The sequence below is a fragment of the Coenobita brevimanus genome, chromosome 107 (genome assembly GCF_032717465.1).
Source record: "Coenobita brevimanus isolate Jiangsu-jjx chromosome 107, ASM3271746v2, whole genome shotgun sequence".
Taxonomy (NCBI): Eukaryota; Metazoa; Arthropoda; class Malacostraca; order Decapoda; family Coenobitidae; genus Coenobita; species Coenobita brevimanus.
Window position 1 is genome coordinate 13125215 of NC_137060.1, and position 19744 is coordinate 13144958.

At 40.8% G+C, this 19744-nt stretch overlaps 1 protein-coding gene across 2 annotated transcripts in view; it reads left to right on the forward strand.

Annotated features, from left to right (window-relative positions):
* Positions 1-19744, forward strand: part of LOC145416658 (paralithocin 2-like) — a 57168-nt gene that overhangs the window by 10693 nt on the left and 26731 nt on the right. The window lies entirely within an intron of this gene.

Consider the following 19744-nt stretch of genomic DNA (forward strand, 5'->3'; position numbering starts at 1 on the left):
TTTTATACACTTTAACGACGTGTATTTTTTTTTTTTTTAAATGGTACTAGAGGCTGGCTAGAGTACAATATTACGTATACCGTATTTAATCAGTATAAAAAAAAAGTGCAAAAGCTGACAGAATGTTATGAAACGACGAACGAGCGTAATACTCTGACATTGCTCATAACGTGTCTAAACTCCCTTCCCCTCTCTCCCCCTTTCTCCTCCTGATGTCCCCCCACCCCTCCTTCCCCCCCTACTCCCCACTCACGTTCATGCCTCTCCACTTTCTCCTCTCCTCATTCTCTCTACCTTCATTCATTTATCCACGGCACTAGCCCGACTGGTGCATCACAATTCTCTCTTGACTGTTTACTAAACCAATATTGTCCTGTTCTCAATTGCTCGAAAAGCTTTAATAAAATGTATCCAAGGCTAATTACCAATATTCCTTCCTGTTCTAATCCCTTTCTCACCCTCCCCGTCTGATTCCCTCTCTATTTATTCCATTGTTCATTCTTTTCTCCACTCCTTGTCACTACCAACAGCCGCTAGATACAGAAACGTTTGAGGTCTCGTTCTTGTGGTGTATTATTCCTTACTGTGTGTGTGTGTGTGTGTGTGTGTATGTGTGTGTGTGTTCAGTGAGCCTGGCAGTTGGTGGCTATTATTTCAGTAGGCGAAATTAAACAAACATTTGTGTCCATTCCTCCTACTTCCTCTCTCTCTCCCTCTCTCTCTGTCTCAGTCTCTGTCTGTCTGTCTGTCTGCCTCTCTCTCTCTCTCTCTCTCTCTCTCGTTTTAAGGAAAATGTTCCCATCCTCCTCATACTGTTCACTGATTCATGAAGCAGGATCAGAACCCATCATGTTTCAAACTACTGTATCACGTTTGGAGTAAAGAGTGGGTGAAAAAGACTGAGGAATGGCAAGATACTCTCGAATATAAGGAGCTAAAAGGTTACAGGAATAGACAAGAAATGGAGAAGAGTGCAGTTCATTACGTAGATCTGCGCCGTGGTTAAGGTAGACAGGGTGCGGAGAGAGGGGAGTGGAAGTGAAGGAGCACTGGGGGGGTGGAGTTGAGAGGTAGGGTGGGGAGGGACATGGGGTGGGTACGAGGGAGAAAGCAGAAGTTTCATCACTCTACAACATTTTTCTGTCGTCTTTTGCTCACGTTTATGCTAATCAGATATAAAGACAATTGCATTCTGGGCGATTTATAGCACTAATTCTTACAAACACGTCTTTAAAGCGTATAAGAGCCTGTGTGGCGACTAGTTCCAATACACTGTTGCCAGACAAAACAACCACATCACACGAGCAGGCTTGCAGCGAATTCCCACCGTCACGAACTCAAGAGTTGCCACTGATCTCCAGCTAGTTCAATATGGAAGTCGAGGCTACTCATGCAGAGACCACATAAGTCGCATATCTTTAAAAATCTCTCCTGTGATATTTAATGGTATACCGTACGTAAGTTCTTCATGATATTATTCTTTAGTAGTTATACTAATTTCCTAGGTATGCTTTAATGCGGTAAATGCAGGAAAACGTTACTATAGAAGCCGTGAAAGCACACCGGGTGTGACGGCATTCATCACATATTTACAAGTCTCTAGCTGCACATTTTGTTTGAAACCCATATAATTTAGCTTTCTAAAAGAACAATGCTGCATCTCCAAAATGATGAAGAAAATCTGCAGAGTTTTTCGTAGGAAACTTGTACAATGTTTGAAGCCGAAATCGTGCAGAGACGAGACCGCCGGCCGAAATCCGACGATGCCGAGGGCTCCAAAATACCGTACAAAAAATCAAAACAACACGCCAGTGGTGTACCCTGAACAGGGTATTCCTCTAGACTTCAGGAAATAATTCAGTCTAGGTACTGCCCATTTTTCTCTGCAACGGTTTTCCATGATCTTTGTAAAATAGGTCCAGCGGGGCAGTAGACAGACGTTTGCTATTGTTTATAATCGTAATGTTCGATCTTCAGCCGTGTCGTGCTAATGTTTCTTAATGAAAAATCGTTACATGTTTCTCATAACACTGTTTATTTTTGTTTTGGTTGACAAATACATGAAATGGATGTAAAATAAAGCTTATCGTTATTTAAGGAAGGAAAGATTAATAGCCGTCCCCAACCGAGATGGTAGACTCAGCCCACCATTTCTTTATTTTCTTTGACTATAATACAGCCTCTCTTCCTTATAGAAGTGACTAAATTAATGTTGTTATAATTTCTCCCTTCCTTTAAGTGAACGGAGTTCAGTAGACCGACTTTGATGTCGAAAATTTAATAATCTGGTGAAAAGTGGCAGTTTTCCCTTGGTTAGCGACATCGGGAATTTGTGCTGACGACTGTATATATATATATATATATATATATATATATATATATATATATATATATATATATATATATATAATTTTTATTTTATTTTTTTTATTTTTATTTTTATTATTTTTCTTCTAAATTGTTTGACCTTATATTTTATAAACAATAATACCTAAAGACCCTAAAACTAATCACCTAACAGACAAATTGCTGACCTATACTAAATCCTAAGAGACAAATATCTGGACCTACATTAATGGTAGAAAAGCCTCGACCAAGGGAACACCATCGACTGCAGATATGTAATGCCTTTCTACATTACATTCCTGCACTCATCACCTGCTGACTGTCAGTCGAGGCACAACCTAATATAGGAGACATCAATATATGAAAGGGAACCAGACGAGTCCGTAACATTTCCATATACGTCAGCTGTCGGCCCTAATTAGCACAACTTGAACAAGATGGTATAATGTATTTATATAATTTGTACAAAAAATGTGTAGTACCTCGCCCAACAGACCACCATCGACTGCAAGTGCCCAATACCTCCTATATTGCACACTTGCACTCATCAGCTGGTGACTCTCAGGCGAGGAACGGGGCTTATTGTACATAAGAACATAAGAAGAGAGGATAACTGCAGTAGGCCAGTTGGCCCATGCTAGGCAACTCCTAGAAGAGTAACTGAACTACTAGAATGAGATAAGGATAGCAAAGAAGAAGGCTCTCCCCCGCCCTCCAAACCTTCCAGCCGAAGCCGGCAGGAAAAAGAAAGAACACCACGCAGTATAGAAAAACTGGCGTGGACATTTTACAGAAAAGTATGAAAAGAGAATAGAAACTACCATCGTGTAACCTGAAAAGGAAAAATTATGAATTAGTATTGGTTATAAGATATTTTTTTTCTATATCCACCCCTTATTTGTCATATGCTTATCTAGCCTATACTTGAAACTCTCAATGGAAGAGGCAGCAACTACTTTACTAGGTAGCTTATTCCATTCGTCTACTACTCTATTACCAAACCAATTTCTACCGATTTTCCTTACTGAAACGGAATTTTTCTAGTTTGAAACCATTATTTCTAGTTCTATCCTGTATGCTCACTTTAAGTACCTTGCTAATATCTCCCTTTTTTATACCCTTCATCCACTTAAACACCTCAATTAAGTCTCCCCTTACTCTACGCCTCTCTAGCGAATGCAGACTTAAGTCTTTTCAGTCTGTCTTCATATGACAGGTTCTGGACGTCATGTATCACTTTTGTCATTCTTCTCTGTACAATTTCTAACGAATTAATATCCATTCTATAGTAAGGACACTAAAATTGTACTGCGTAGTCTAAATGTGGCCTTACTAATGCTAGATAAAGTTTCAGTATTACTTTACATGATCTGTTGCTCATGCTTCTCGAAATAAATCCTAGGACCCTATTTGCTTTATTTCTCGCATTAATACACTGTTGCCTTGGTTTAAGGTCATTACTAATCATAACTCCTAGATCTCTCTCGCATTCCGATTTGCTAATTTCTTTGTTATCTAAGCTGTATTTAGTATCTCCAATGGTCTTGCCTACGTTAAGTACTTTACATTTTTCAACGTTAAATTCCATTTGCCAAGTTTTAGACCATTTGGACAATGTATCGAGGTCTTTTTGGAAGTTATGGCAATCGTCAGTCGAGTTAATGATACGCCCTATTTTTGTATCGTCGGCAAATTTGCTGATGCTGCTATTGACTCCTAAGTCTAGATCATTTATATATATAATAAATAATAAGGGACCGAGTACTGAACTCTGTGGTACACCGCTAGTTACTAATCCCCAGTCTGACTTAGTTCCATTTATTAATACTCTCTGCTTTCGTCCTTTCAGCCAGGATTCTATCCATTTTAAGATATCGCCGTCTATATCGTGTGCTCGAACCTTTCGTGTGGGACCCTATGAAAAGCTTTACTAAAGTCCAGATAAATAACATCGTAAGCTTTATCGCTATCTACTGCCTCATAGACCTCCGAGTAGAATGACAAGATTGTGAGGCAGGATCATCCTTGCCTGAATCCGTGCTGACTTTCGTTTATAAGATTAAATCTTTCTAAGTGTTCTCTAATCTTATTTGCCAAAATTGACTCTAACATTTTTCCTACTATTGACGTTAGACTTATCGGATGATAATTCGACGTAGCTGATTTATCACCTTTCTTAAAGATGGGCACTACGTTTGCGGTCTTCCACGCCTCTGGAACATCTCCTGAACTTAAAGAGTCATTAAATAATGTTAAAAGTGGCTGACATAATTCTTCTTTGGTTTCTTTTATGATTTTTGCATATATATCGTCCGGACCTGGCGATTTTTGAGGTTTTAACTTATTAATTTCTTTCAATACGTTCTCCTTACTAATGGTAATTTTACTAAGAATATTTTCCGTATTCTCATCGTAAATATTTGCTGCTTGAGGGACCAGGTCTAGATTTTCCTTGGTGAATACTGATATGAAATAATTATTTAGGATGGAGCAGTATTTCTTTATCTTCACTGGTAATGTCACCTGATTCTGTTCTGAGTGGTCCTATCCTACCTTTATTTTTCGTACGGTACATTTGTTAAAAACCCTTGGGGTTTTCTTTTGATTCACTAGCAACCTTTATTTCATAACTTCTCTTTGCTTTTCTTATCTCCCTCTTTACTTCTCTATTTAAAATCGTGTACCGGTTACGTAAGTGTTCCTCTCCACGTTTTATTTTTCTATATATTCCTTTCCTTTGGCCTATGAGAGATTTTAATCTGTTGTTTAACCATCTTGGTTTTGAATTATTCGTTCTAAACGGTTTTGAAGGGATATATCTATCTTGGCCTCCGTGTATTATATTTATTAACTCGTTATACTTCCCACTGGTCGAACGTCTGCTTGGTACTGGAGCTGAGTTAATTCCCGTCACCTGGACTACATTCCTATCTACCACCTCCCCCCTCACAGACACCTGACGGACATTCCCACGTGTTTCCTGCCCCACACCTATGACCTGGGGTTCCCCACTGACCTGGCATTCCCTCAAATAGCTAATCTCCCTGTGGAATACCGTTCGAAAATAAGCTCTTAAGCCATCGAAATCTCCTAGACGAAAATTAGGAACGGTGGAGGGATTTTCGGTGGAACAGACATCCCAAATAAATATGAACTTAATTTCTTCATGATCGCTATTACCAAGTCGTTCACCAACCTCTATATCACTAATGATATTTTCTTTATTAGCTAAAACCAAATCTAGTATATTATTACCTCTGGTGGGCTCCCTGATATACTGATAAAGAAAATTATCTTGTACTACCTCTAGAAATTCCTCTGACTCTGCATCCCCTGTCTGATTTCTCCAATCTCTCCTTGGCAGATTAAGGTCCCCAACAATTATTACTAAGCTGGACTGTGATGCTTTCCTAATTTCCTCCCAAAGGTATTTACTATCAGCTCTACTTAATTTAGGGGATCTGTAAATTGCTCCTAAGACTAATTTCTCGCTAATGTTACTAATTTCGACCCAGACACTTTCTGTGTCCCTATTTACTTTAATGTCTGTTTTATTGTAACAGTTTAATGAATCCTTTACATAAATAGCTACCCCTCCCCCCTTTCTTCCTTGACGGTTTGACATAAAAATATTATAGCTTTTTATCTGATATTCTGCTAAAAATTCTCGAGTGTCTGTATTCATCCAAGTTTCACTAATAACGGCAATGTCTATTTTCTCTGTACAAATTAAAGCCCTCAGTTCATCCATTTTATTACGTAAACTCCGGCTGTTTGTGTAGAACACTTTCAGATTATTACTAGTAGTTATGCCTTCACCTTGGCATTTACTGTTATTTATTTTATTACTAACTGGGAAACTCTTTAATTTACTAACATAACATTTTTTTGTACTATCGTTTATCGCCCTTTTATCATCGCTTGTTCTATCATCTATCATCGCCTGTTCAATTTGAGGTGCCTGAGTGGATATATCTATATTAAAAATAGATCAGTGGGAAGGAGGAACTATTTCAAATACGTCAACTGTCAACCCTAATTAATAGTACAGTATATACATATTTACAGTCGATAAAAACCATAACCATACAGTAAAAAAGTCACATCACTGATCAGTCCGGTCTCTCTCAAGAAAACCATCAATTTATCAGTCATAACAATGTCCCCATCACCCAGGATGGTGGAAAGGGTGAAGGGGACGTCTGCTGCACCGTAGTAATTTATAAGTAAAGGGCGTTCATATCTATCTATCTATCTATCTATCTATCTATCTATCTATATATATATATATATATATATATATATATATATATATATATATATATATATATATATATATATATATATGAGATAGAGTAAAATGTTGGAAAATACTCTGAAAAACGTATTTAATTACGAGTTTTCAGCCCACACCATGCCAGCATCAGGCATTTTAATTGTCTTATATCGTCAGCATGATTAACAGTAAATATATAAAATACTATTTGGCTCTGTATCATCTTATTGGTTTTACTTGGAGGGAACAATTTGCTGGCTTCTCCTTTTGGTTCCTTCTTCCTTGCATAAAAAAGAAAAAGTAAATCCAAAGCTCCAACTAGCTAAACCCAAATCCTCCTTCCAGTAAAATATAACAAAGAAAAATGTCAAGAAACACGCAGAATATACCCTGGGGGTAGGGGTTTCAAGAATACTCCCCCAGTATCCCTGCTTGTCGTACGAGGCGACTAAAAGGGTTAGTGGTGGGTTAGTGCCCCACCCCGTAAAAAGAACTAACTAAAAAAGCAAATAAAGCGCCTCGGACCCGGACGGACCATACGTTGACGACTAAGGAACGGACAAAGGACATTCTGAGGGTAGGAACGTGGAATGTGAGAGGAGTGAATGATGAAGTGAAAGAGAGAGAGATTGTCCAGGTGCTTGAGGATGCAAAAGTGGATATATGTGGATTGACTGAAACTAAATGGGAAAAGGTGAAAGGATGAGAGAATGGGAATACGGTATAGGTATATGTGCGGGAGTCAGTGAGAATAAGAGGGCAAGAGAGGGAGTATGTCTGATGAAAAGCAGGAAGTGGAAGGAGAATATAAGAGAGTATGGAACAGTGGGTGCAAGGATTGTATGGGTGAGGATGAAAGTAGGTATACAAGCATGGGCGATTGTATGTGTATATGCTCCAACAGAGGATCGAGTGGCAAAAGTGAAAGGTGAGTTTTGGGCAAGTATAGAAGCATGTATGGACAAGTTTGAGAGGAGCGAGAGAGTGCTGTTGATTGGAGACATGAATGGCAAAGTTGGGAATGTACGAGTTGATGGAGTGGTTGGTCAGTGGGGTGTGCCAGCTGAAGTAGATGGGAATGGTAGTGCTTTGGTGGACATCTGTGCTGGTAAGGGGTTGGCAATAGCCAACACCTACTTTCGTCATAAGATGATCCACCGGTATACATGGAGAGTAATGAGGAGGATGGATGGTGAACTTGTTGAACGAAAGGCAATGATAGACTACGTGTGTGTGGATGAGCGAATGAGAAGACAAGTGTTGGATGCAATACTGTGGAGAGGGTGGGGGAATGGAGTCTTGGACCATCACTTAGTGATGGCCAAGGTAGAGCTGCAAAGAAAGTGGTTGAGGAGGCGAAGGGGAAGACAGGAGGAAGCAGCTCCTGTGAGAAGAGTGGAGAAATTGCAAGATAGTGAGAAAAGGACAGAGTATAAGAGCATAGTGGAAGAAAGATTGGGAAGGTATGAGCTAGAGCAGATGGAAGGGGTGGAAGAAGTATGTAAGATATTCACGGAAGAGATAAGCGCAGCGTGTGAGGCGGTTTGTGGAGTGAGGAGGAGATGCAAGGGTGTGCAAGGGACAGCATGGTGGAATGATGAGGTGAAACGAGCTGTGGAACAAAAGAAGAAGGCATATGGTGAATGATTGGCGAGTAGAGGTAAGGGAGAAGATGAGAGAGAGAAGAGAGAGGTATATGTGAGCAGGAGAAGGGAGGTTAAGAGACTGGTGAAGGAGATTAAGAAGAAAGTGGATGAAGAGTTTGGGAGGAATCTGAGTGTGAAATGGAGGGAGAGTAAGAAATTGTTTTGGAAGGAGGTAAAGAAAGTAAGGCAGTGTGAAAGGGGAAATAGTAGGGGAGTGAAAGATAGGAATAATAGATTGTTGGCGGAGAAGAGAGAGAAATTGAGGAGATGGAAGGAGCACTTTGAGGATTTGTTGAATGTAGAGAGTGAGAGCAGTGTGAGTATAAGTGGTTGGGGAATGGCTGGGAGAAGAAGAGATGAGAGGAGGGAGGAAGAGATCAGTAGGTCGGAAGTAGTGGAAGCGATGAAGAAGATTAAGCTGGGAAAGGCCCCAGGAATTGGTGGAGTGTGTGGTGAAATGCTTAGGTATGGGGGTGAGATTGTTGTGGAGTGGATATGGAAGTTGTGTAGATTGGCTTGGGAAGAGGGAAGGGTTCCAGAGGACTGGAAATCAGGTATAATTGTTCCTCTGTACAAAGGAAAAGGGGAGAGAGAAGTATGTGGTAACCATAGGGGTATTTGCCTTCTTAGTGTGACTGGTAAAATATATGGTAGAATACTCATTGATAGGGTTAGGCATATGACAGAGGAGGTAGTTGGAGAAGAAGAAGGGGGATTTAGGAAGAGAAAAGGGTGTGTAGATCAGATATTTGTTCTAAGATGTTTAGTGGAGAAGTATCTAGAGACGGGAAGGAAAGTGTATGCTGCCTTCATGGACTTGGAGAAAGCTTATGACAGAATAGATAGGCAAGGTATGTGGAAGGTATTAAGAATATATGGAGTGGAGGGGAAATTGTTGAGTGCTGTGAAGAGTATGTACGAGGGAGCTAGGGCTACGGTGCGAGTGGATGGTGAGCTAAGTGAGTTCTTTGATCTCAATGTGGGAGTGAAACAGGGGTGTGTAATGCCTCCATGGCTGTTTAATATATATATGGATGGGGTTGTAAAGGAGGTACAAGGTAGGGCAGTGGATGTGGGGGTGGCCCTAATGAATGAGGGTGAGATTTGGAAGCTTCCGGTGTTGCTGTTTGCTGATGATACAGTATTGTTGAGTGAAGATGAATGGGAGTTGCAAGGTTTGGTGAATGAATTTGGGACAGTGTGTAGGAGGAGGAAGCTGAAAGTTAATGTAAACAAAAGTAAAGTTATGGTGTTTGAGAGGAATGAAGTCACAGAGTGTGCAGTGAGGTTGGATGGTGGGGATATGGAGAATGTGAGTGCATTCAAGTACTTGGGTAGTGTGATGAGTAAGGATGGAACTTTGGGGGATGAAGTACGTGAAAGGGTACAGCAGGGAGGAAAGGTTGATGGTACACTGAAAGCAGTGATGAGAAATAGGGAGGTGAGTATGGAAGTTAAGAAGTCACTGCATGATGGTATTGTGATCCCTACCCTGACGTATGGAAGCGAGGCGTGGACATTGCAAGAGGGGAACAAGTCAAGAGTGAGAGCAGTGGAAATGAGTTACTTGAGAGGAGCATGTGGAGTGACGTGGAGGGACAGATTGACGAATGAAGAAGTGAAGGAACGTTGTGGGGTAGATGTGGATGTGATTGAAAAGATTAGGAGAAATACACTGAGGTGGTTTGGACATGTGGAGAGAATGGAGAATGAAAGACTGACTAAGAGGGTGTATGTAGGTGAGGTGGAGGGAGGGAGAGGGAGGGGTAGACCGAGGATGAGGTGGAGGGATGGAGTTGAGAGGTATACGAGGGAGGGGGGGGTGAGTTGGGGGGAGGGGAGTCAAATGGTGGGTGACAGAGTGACTTGGAGGCGTTTTGTCTGCGGCCACCCTTTGCGGGATTAGGGCGTCGGGCTATAGATAGATAGAAGTTATCATTGTCCACCCTGCATCATTTATTTCCTATCCCCACTGCCACACCGCCCACACCAGCAGACTTAGTCTCCGCAAGACGCCATGGAAGCCGCTAACGAAGCTCAAATTACAGACCATCCTGTACAGTTTATATAAATTGGCTCGTTAATTACCAGTATGAAGTTGCATACTGATCGCTAATTACCGCATGATATATTTGCCTCTATTGATATCTAATTACGGGCTATACTGTATAATATAAAATTGCTCGTCAATTACCTGTAAGAAATTGCATATTGATCGCTCATTACCGCAAGATATATTTACCTGTAATTGCCAGTCCATTTTAATTAATCAAAGGTGGGTTAATTAGAGGTGTGTAGCCTATCAGGTGTAATGACAGCTGTTCGAATTTCTTAGCACAGTAATGAGACGATCCTCATTAACCCCTTCAGCCAGAGGGCGTAACCAGGAGTTTTGGCGTAGAATTTAACTCTCTCTCTCTCTCTCTCTCTCTCTCTCTCTCTCTCTCTCTCTCTCTCTCTCTCTCTCTCTCTCTCTCTCTCTCTCTCTCTCTCTCTCTCTCTCTCTCTCTCTCTCTCTCTCTCTCTCTCTCTCTCTCTCTCTCTCTCTCTCTCTCTCTCTCTCTCGCTCTCTCTCTCTCTCTCTCCATTTTTTCGGCTCTCTGTTCACTAGACCGGAAGGGACGGGTTAAGGCTCACACACACACACACACACACACACACACACACACACACACACGTATGATAAAATAAGGAGGGAAGACGAATCATTACGAGCATGACTTAGTCACACACACACACACACACACACACACACACACACACACAGACGCCACTTAAAACATAGCATCCGATCTATCTCCGAGGGTGTGGGTGTAAATAATATAATTCAGTAAGTAGCCAAAGAATATAAATTATGTTACGGGTGAGGCTCGTTCTACCCTAGGCTAACAAAACTGTCAGCCAGTAGCAGGAATAAAGTAGCAAGAATAATGTGGCAGGAATAATGTAGCAGGAATAAAGTAGCAGGAATAATGTAGCAGGAATAATGTAGCAGGAATAAAGTAGCAGGAATAATGTAGCAGGAAAAAAATAGCAGGAAAAAAGTAGCAGAAATAATGTAGCAGGAATAAAGTAGCAGGAATAATGTAGCAGTAATAAAGTAGCAGGAATAAAATAGCAGGAATAAAGTAGCACGAAAAATTTAGCAGAAATAATGGAGCTGAAATAAAGTAGCAGGAATAAAGTAGCAGGAATAAAGTAGCAGGAATATAGTAGCAGGAATAGTTTAGCAGGAATAAAGTTGCAGGAATAATGTAGCTGGATTAAAGTAGCAGCAATAAAGTAGCAGGAATATAGTAGCAGGAATAATTTAGCAGGAATAAAGTAGCAGAAATAAAGTAGCTGGAATATAGTAGCGGTTTACTTGAGGAATAAATTATTTAGAGAGTGTCTGTCTCTTCGTGTGTATGCTTGCATATGTTTTGCGTCTTCCTCTCCCGGATAGTCATATTTCCACTGAAGCTAAGACAGTTTTCTGGTAGCAACAATAATACAGTACCACTTAATAGGAACTGATAATTGCAATTAATGTGAACCGATAATTCGGAAACTGCCTGCCTCACTTTTATTCTCTTTATTCTACCTCTTTAATCTTCACGTCTTCATTTACGGAAAGGGTTTATTCTCACTTAAGCTGAATAAAATCGTCTGCCTTTAGCAGGAGGCGGTGGCTCAATCGGTAGAGAGGTGGCCTGCAGTCCTACCGGACCCAGGTTCAAATCCCGACTGGGGCAGGGAACAGTTTAAGGATTGAATTTCATTAAATTAGGCTTTACTGATCTACCAGAAGACCCGTCGACATGTAAAAATATCCCCGCTAATACCAATACACCAGTCCTGTGTGAGACAGCCCTAGCATGTATTCAATATGGACGGTGGGTGTTAGCGCCGAAGTGGTGACATGTGAGGTGTATGTATGTAGGAGGACTGCTGGGTCTTGATAGCAGGCTGTGAAGCCTATGCCCAGAGTCGGACACATAGAAAAAAAAAAAATCGATGTGAACTGATAATTGCAAATCAGTCTTTCCTGCTGTCCGTCTGTCCCATGTGTCTTTCGCGTCTTCTTCTACGTCTACAAGGGTCTGTTCTCAGTTAATCTGAATCATGTCATCTGGTGGAACCAAGAATGAAATATGACAATGTGAATCGATATTCCAGAGTCTGTCTTTGTCTGTCTGAGTGTCTGTTTTACGTAGGAGGCGTATTCTATCCGAAGATGGATGTAATCCTTTGTCTTTAGCAGGAGTAAAATAGCAATTATCCTGAATCTCAAATGATGTGGTCTGTCTGTGTGTTTCCTTTTCCTTGCTCGAATGGCTTATATTCACCTTGGTTTACTAAATGTGTTTGTGATATTTAGAAAGAAAAAAATGATGAATCTTTCAATGGCGTAGCTTTGTCTGTCTTTCCGTCTGTTTTTCTGTCGCCTGTCCATCTCGCTGAAGATGACTTCTATCCGACAACACGATTCTCTACCAGACAATTACAGGAGAACTTGATTGCTATGGGAAATACTTCAGTAATTCATATTTGACACCAATATAACGCTCATCCTTTTTTGCATTTTTTTTTTTTTTTTGTTCTATTACTGTGCAATCAGAATTTCTTCAAATGTTTTTACGTAATATAGAATCCACAACATGTCATGAGCATCATGAGCTGCTTCGAACCGCGAAGCAAAGGAGTGAGCAACGTCTCGATCAAAGGTCGTGGTTGTACTTGGGGGAGGAGGAGGGGGAGGATAGGGGGAGGGGAGAGGGTTTCGAGCTTTGTCCGAACACCAGACCATTCCTCCTTTCCTGTCCCCGGCATCGACAATGGCCTGGATGCTTTCTGTGGATCACGACTGTACACTTGAAATCTAGGTGGCGAGAAGGATGTGCGTGTTTTGCGACTGCTGATTAGACGCCGATAAAGTCGTCGCACCTGACGCCAGATAATCTATAATATTAAATTTTAAACACTTTTGCTCCGTGTTTTTGGGAATAAAATATTTACCTGTTCTTAGAAAAGATACGAAAAATATATTTAACATGTTCTTCTGTCAAGCAAGATAACGGCCTGAATGTTTTAATTACTATAAATAAACAAAGACTACCTGCCATGACGAATTAAAGCTGATATAGGTGGTAGATGGTGGCGACCATCATCCACGTACTTGATGTAGTGCATCCTACTTCTTCCTTAACCTTTATCATTTTTTTTTCTGTGGCTGCCCTCCTCTCTTCCTGTTTCTCCCGTCTTTCCTGTCTCTTCCTTTTGCCCCTCTTTCCTTTTCAGGTGCCTTTACATTGAAGGTGCCTTTACACATGTCTTATGGTTTCCCGTAAGTCAGAAAACCATATACACCGCTGGGTGATAACCATTTATTCAACCCAAGATGAGCATGAAAGAAAATTTATGTATCAAAATCAGATATGTCAAGAAATTCCATTTTCATTACATCTTATATACAGCACTCCAAATGGCCTTGAACGCTACAGTCCGCTGTACATGTTTTCCTACATCATCCACTCAGACTGCTGGAAACCCACCAGTTTTCCAACAACATGAGGTTCAGACAGTTTTCTCATGGGTCTAGCAGGCGCCCTAGCATCATTGCGGCATATCATCATAACGCCCTAGTATACCCTTCCGTCACTTCTGATACTTCAGTCACTTCAGGGAGTGGTGTGTGTATATATATATATATATATATATATATATATATATATATATATATATATATATATATATATTGCTCTTGCTGCCTCTAGACAATGTAATGCAGTATAAGAGCCAATATAAGTTCAAAAATTATGTAGCACTGTAAATTAAATCATCTAAAGACATCTTGAATAAACTGGAGAGTACGTCATTGGATTCAAGGTGTTAATATCTCACTTATATTTATAAGTGTAGCACTTTGTTATTTCTTAGTATGTGACTTCAGCACCAGGTTCACTAATGTTATGTCTAAATTATTCATATAATCCAGTAATTACTAGAAATGGTGGTAGTTGGTGGTTACCATCATCCACTCGCTTCATGCAGTTCTGCCTACTTCTTCCTTCAGCTAGTATAATTCTTTTTCTGTGTATGCCATGCTCTCTTCCTATTTCTCCAATCTTCCCTGTTACTTTATATTACTCTTCTTTTCTTTCCAGGTAGCTTTACACAGTGTGACAAACCTAATGATTTCCTGTAAGCCAGGAAACTATTTACAACGCTGGGTGGACACCATATAGCAAAGTCATACGCGTTCCATACGTATCAGCAACTGAGTTGGTGGAGAGTTAGTGCCCCTCCTCGTAAAACAACTAGCTGAGAGTCAAACGGTCACACCTTCCGGATTATGCGTCTGGCTATAGATGGACAGTGTACTAGAAACATGTTTCTATACAAAGGGAAGATTAACTGCAAAAAATGAAATCATAAGAAACTATATAACTCAGCAAGAATGCACCCTTGAGTGACTTCACTGTTCTTGTTCACATCTTGGTAAACATTACCATTCTTTTATTATCAATCTCTGTTTTTTCCCTCCTCTCACTTGGTTATTACGTACGTATTGCATATAAGGGTTGATCTGTACCATCAGTTTCAGTAAAATAACTGCTTGTTTATTTTATTATTGTTGTTGTCAGACGACTCAAGTCACACAGGGAGTGATATCTTATAGGGACCGGATTATTGAACATTAGGTGAGCTGAGTGGTGAAAGAAGAAGAAAAGCTTCAAACCAAGAAAAATATAATATTGCATAACTTCTTCGATTTTGCATGCAATGATAATTACTTACACGGCCGAGAGCCATCGGAGTGTGTCTTGCACATTACGGAAGTTATTCTCTCGGGCATGAAAGTATACATTCTTTTCTCATATCCTTTAACTAATGCAAAAAAAAAAAAAAAAAAAAAAAACTTGGCTAATCAGGCTTGATCTAATGCTGTCCACAACAAGGAGACGGCCTACAAAAGGTACCGGAGCCAACTCACTCCTAAATCCTACCTCTATTATGTTTCTGCCCGGAATCGTGTTAAGTCTGTTCCTGACTATGCCAAAACTAATTTCATTCCTACTAAATGCTCTGAACTCTCCAACTCGAATTCTTTCCGCTCCTTCTGGCACCTTACCCAAAAGCTTTGTAAGAAATTTACCTCATCATCCTTCCGTTCTCTTTTCCACATTGATGGCTCTGTAACTATTTCTTCGACTGATAAAGCAGAACTTTTCACTCAGGCATTCTCCTCAAATTCCACGTTAGATGACTCCGGAGTTGTTCCTCCATCACTTCCCCCGTCTGAGTTCCTCATTGCTGACGTTAAGATTTCCTCAACTGATGTATTGTCTGCCATCACTGGCCTCAATACCAATAAGACATACTGGCCTGAAGGAGTCCTTCATGTTGTTCTCAAGAACTCTACACCCTGCCTAGGTAATCTCTTTCGCCTTCGTCTGTCAACTTGTACCTTTCCTTCTTGCTGTAAATTTGTTCTCATTTATCATATATATACCAAAGAAGGATGACCATTCCCATCCATCTAAGTATCGTCTAAATTCTTTAACATCATGTTTTTCAAAAGGTTTCCTGTCTATTCTTAACAAAACAGCATCTTTCCTATCACAATTTCCTATCTCATCGTCAGTATGGGTTCTGCCTGGGACGCTCCACTGGAGATCTTCTCACCTACATTTCAGAGTCCTGTTCATCCTCCTTTCGGTACATAAGCGAAAGCTTTACTATTGCACTTGACATTTCAAAGGCTACTGATCAAGTCTGGCATAAATCTATAATTTCCAGACTGCCCTCTTACAGTTCCTGTCTTTCTATTTTTGCCTTTATCTCTGGCTTCCTTTCTGGTCGTTCTCTAGCTGCTGTTGTAGATGGCCACCGTTCTCCTAGAATTATCTGTAGTGATGTTCCTCAGGGCTGTGTCCTTTCACCATCTCTCATCCTTTTACTCGTCAATGACCTAAGCTGTACATCTAACCCTATCCACTCATATGCTGATGACTCCACCCTTCACTTTTGCACTTGCTTCCCGCAGCAGACTTCTCAGCAGTTACCTCAACAAACAAGAGATCAGGCTATGTTATGCCTAATATTTGACGTGGCTCATCTCTCACTGGGGTAAAAATAATCTTGTTATTTTTAATGCATCAAAAACTCAGTTCTTACATCTATCAACCCGACAAAATCTTCCACAGGAGTACCCTATAACTTTTACACTATCCATGTCAATCCTGCATCATTTAAAAAACATTCTTGGGGTTTCCTTCTCTCGGGATTTATTTTGGAAAGAACATATTACCTTTCTTGTCAAAATTGCTCCCAAGAGATTAGGTGTGCTAAGCCTACTCTGTGTCTTCTTTACTCCTGCACAGTTGTTGACTTTGTACATGGGTTTTATTCGCCCCTGTGTAGAGTACATATCTCATGTGTGGGGAGCCTTCCCACATAAAACTCTTCTCAACAATCTGGAGGCAAAGACTTTTTATTTCATTAACTCTTCCGCTCTTACAGGCTCCTTTGATCCTCTGTCTCTTTGCCGGACTGTTTGATCTTTATCTCATTTCTATCGTTACTTCAGTGTCCACTACTCCTCTTAATGTCTGCTTGCATCCCTCTATCACTACGACGGGCTCGTAGCATCCGTCTAGCAACAGACTCTCATCCATTTTCAGTCCAACCGCCTAATGCAAGAGTTAGCCATTACTCCCAGTCATTCATGCATGCAACAGGTCAACTTTGGAAGTGTCTTCCTATGTCCGTATTTCCTATTGCAAGTGATCTCCAGTCTTTCATGTGCAGTTTGTCCGAGCATCTCGAAATGAACGGATCTTGAACTTGACTCCCCATTATCTTCCTGTTCGTTTCTTTCGGAGGGAACAATTTGCAGGCTTCTGGCCTTTGCTTTCTTTTTCCTTGATATATATATATATATATATATATATATATATATATATATATATATGTTGTTGAGTGAAGACGAAGGGGAGCTGCAAGGCTTGGTGGATGAGTTTGGGAGAGTGTGTAAGAAACGGAATCTAAAGGTGAATGTAGGGAAGAGTAAAGTGATGGTCTTTGAGAGAGGTGAAGTCAGTGAATGTACAGCGAGGTTGGATGGTGAGAAATTGGAAAATGTGAGTACGTTTAAGTACTTGGGTAGTGTGATGAGTAAGGATGGAGGTTTGGAGGGTGAAGTGCTTGAAAGGGTACAGCAGGGAAGAAAGTTTGCTGGTTCTTTGAAAGCAATGATAAGAAACAGAGAAGTGAGCATAGAAGTGAAAAAGTTACTACATGACAGTATTGTGATACCAACTCTAACGTACGGAAGTGAAGCTTGGACGTTGTTGGAAGGACACAAATCAAGAGTGAGAGCAGTGGAAATGAGTTATTTAAGAGGAGCCTGTGGAGTCACATGGAGAGACAGGCTGACGAATGAGTATATAAAGGAGCGTTGTGGTGTTGATGTGGATGTGATAGGAAGCGTTATGAGGAACACACTGAGGTGGTTTGGCCATGTAGAGAGGATGGAGGGTGAAAAACTGACGAAGAGAGGGTATGTGAGTGAGGTGGAGGGGGGAAGAGGGAGGGGGAGGCTGAGGATGAGATGGAGGGTTGGGGTGGAGAGGTATATGAGAGAGGGGTGTGTGAGTTGGGAGCAGGGCAGTGAAATGGCGGGGACAGGGCGACTTGGAGGCGATTTGATTGTGGCCACCCCAAACGGGATTGAGGCGTCTGGCAATATATATATATATATATATATATATATATATATATATATATATATATATATATATATATCGTACTCATCATAACGTCTACAAAGACCTGGAAAGTGACACTTTTCTGAAGCAGTTTTGTTGACTCTCTTGTTGTGAAAATTAAAATTAACGCTCCATAAGCCACTTAATACAGGTAGTATGTGCAAATAGTCGTTGATCATCCCGAGTCTTTCTGGTCGAACAGAGCCTCAACCGGAAGCACGCAACCGCCCCTCCAGGACTGTCCCATGCACAGGACCGATATTCTCTTGGTTTTGGCAGTGTCGCGCTGTAGCTAGCAAGGTGCTGAGAAATGTGTGGAAGTTTGGTTCCTTGATGGACGTCGCAATTGCCGGGCACCACAGCAGGCTCGCCATCACCCCGTTTTCTTTCTATATGATTACCAACCATTGCTGTAAATGGCTTCTTAGGTTACAGGAAACCATTAGGCTTGTCATTTATTGTAGAGCCACCTGGAGTGGAAAGAAGAGTAATAAAGAGGATGAAACGGAGAAAAGGAGGCGGACAGACTCAGAAATGGAATGATAAAGGTGAGGGAAGAAGTACGCAGCGCTACATCATGTGAGAGGATGATGGTCACCATTGGAGACACTCTCTCTTTCTTTCTCTCTCTCTCTCTCTGATTCATGTTATTTTTATATATTTCCTACATAAATCCATCCCTGCATTTCTCTCAACAGACATTTCTCAGACAACTCGGTCAAACAGCTCTAAATAAACTATTTCTGTCCCTCAAGCGTCGTTCAGCTTTTCTCTTAAAAGATACGTGTTGAGTTTTGTTACAAAACCTGTGATCGATCTGGAAATACAGGATCTTTATATTTCATCTCTTCAGAAGAATGTGTACTTTGTTTTTTCTTCCTCTAGTGTGGATATTACTTAGCGTCAGAGGAAAAAAGCTACATTAAACTATTTATATATCTCTCGTAATGAAACGAGAAACAACAGCCATGAGGTACGATCTGTTTCATACCCTTCTTTTTCTTGATATATTTCTTGCAATCATTACGTACGATCCCTACAATGCGGCTGACAATTAAATACTCTGAAAAACAAACGATGTTTATATAGAATTGCCATATCATCCATGAGTTTAAGAGAATTTGCGTTTTGTTCTTTGTTTTACAGTTACTTCCTGCGCAGTAATACCGCTTTAAAATACGTACCGTATGTTGAAGGTGTGTGTTCTTACTTGTATGAAACACAAACAAAAAGAAGTATAATCATAAGAACATGGGATTTCCTGCAGTGCATCGGGCAAGTATATAAAGAGAAGGATGTGTGAGACAGTGGTGCCAGATACAGGGAAATTTCCCTGTTTTGGGGAAATTGAGGTAGCTACAGGGAAACAGGAAAGAAAATTCATAATACACCAAAATCTTGGGAAATTCGAAAGATACTGAGATTTAAGAGAGAGAGAGAGAGAGAGAGAGAGAGAGCAGAAGGCAGTGGAGGATTGAGGGGGGGGGGGGTGAGGTATTGGCTATCGGTGGTACGGGGGGCAGGTAGGGTAAGGAAGTTGAGGTCTAGGGGAAAAGGATTACAGATCACGGCACAAGGACGGAGAGAAACAAGGGACAGGTGAAGTGGGAAGTCCTTAAGGAGAGGGAAGGAATGTTGGGTAAGGAAATACAGGTCACAATGGGAAAGGGATTGCCGATCTCAGCACAGGTGTGTGTGTGTGTGTGTGTGTGTGAAGGACCCAG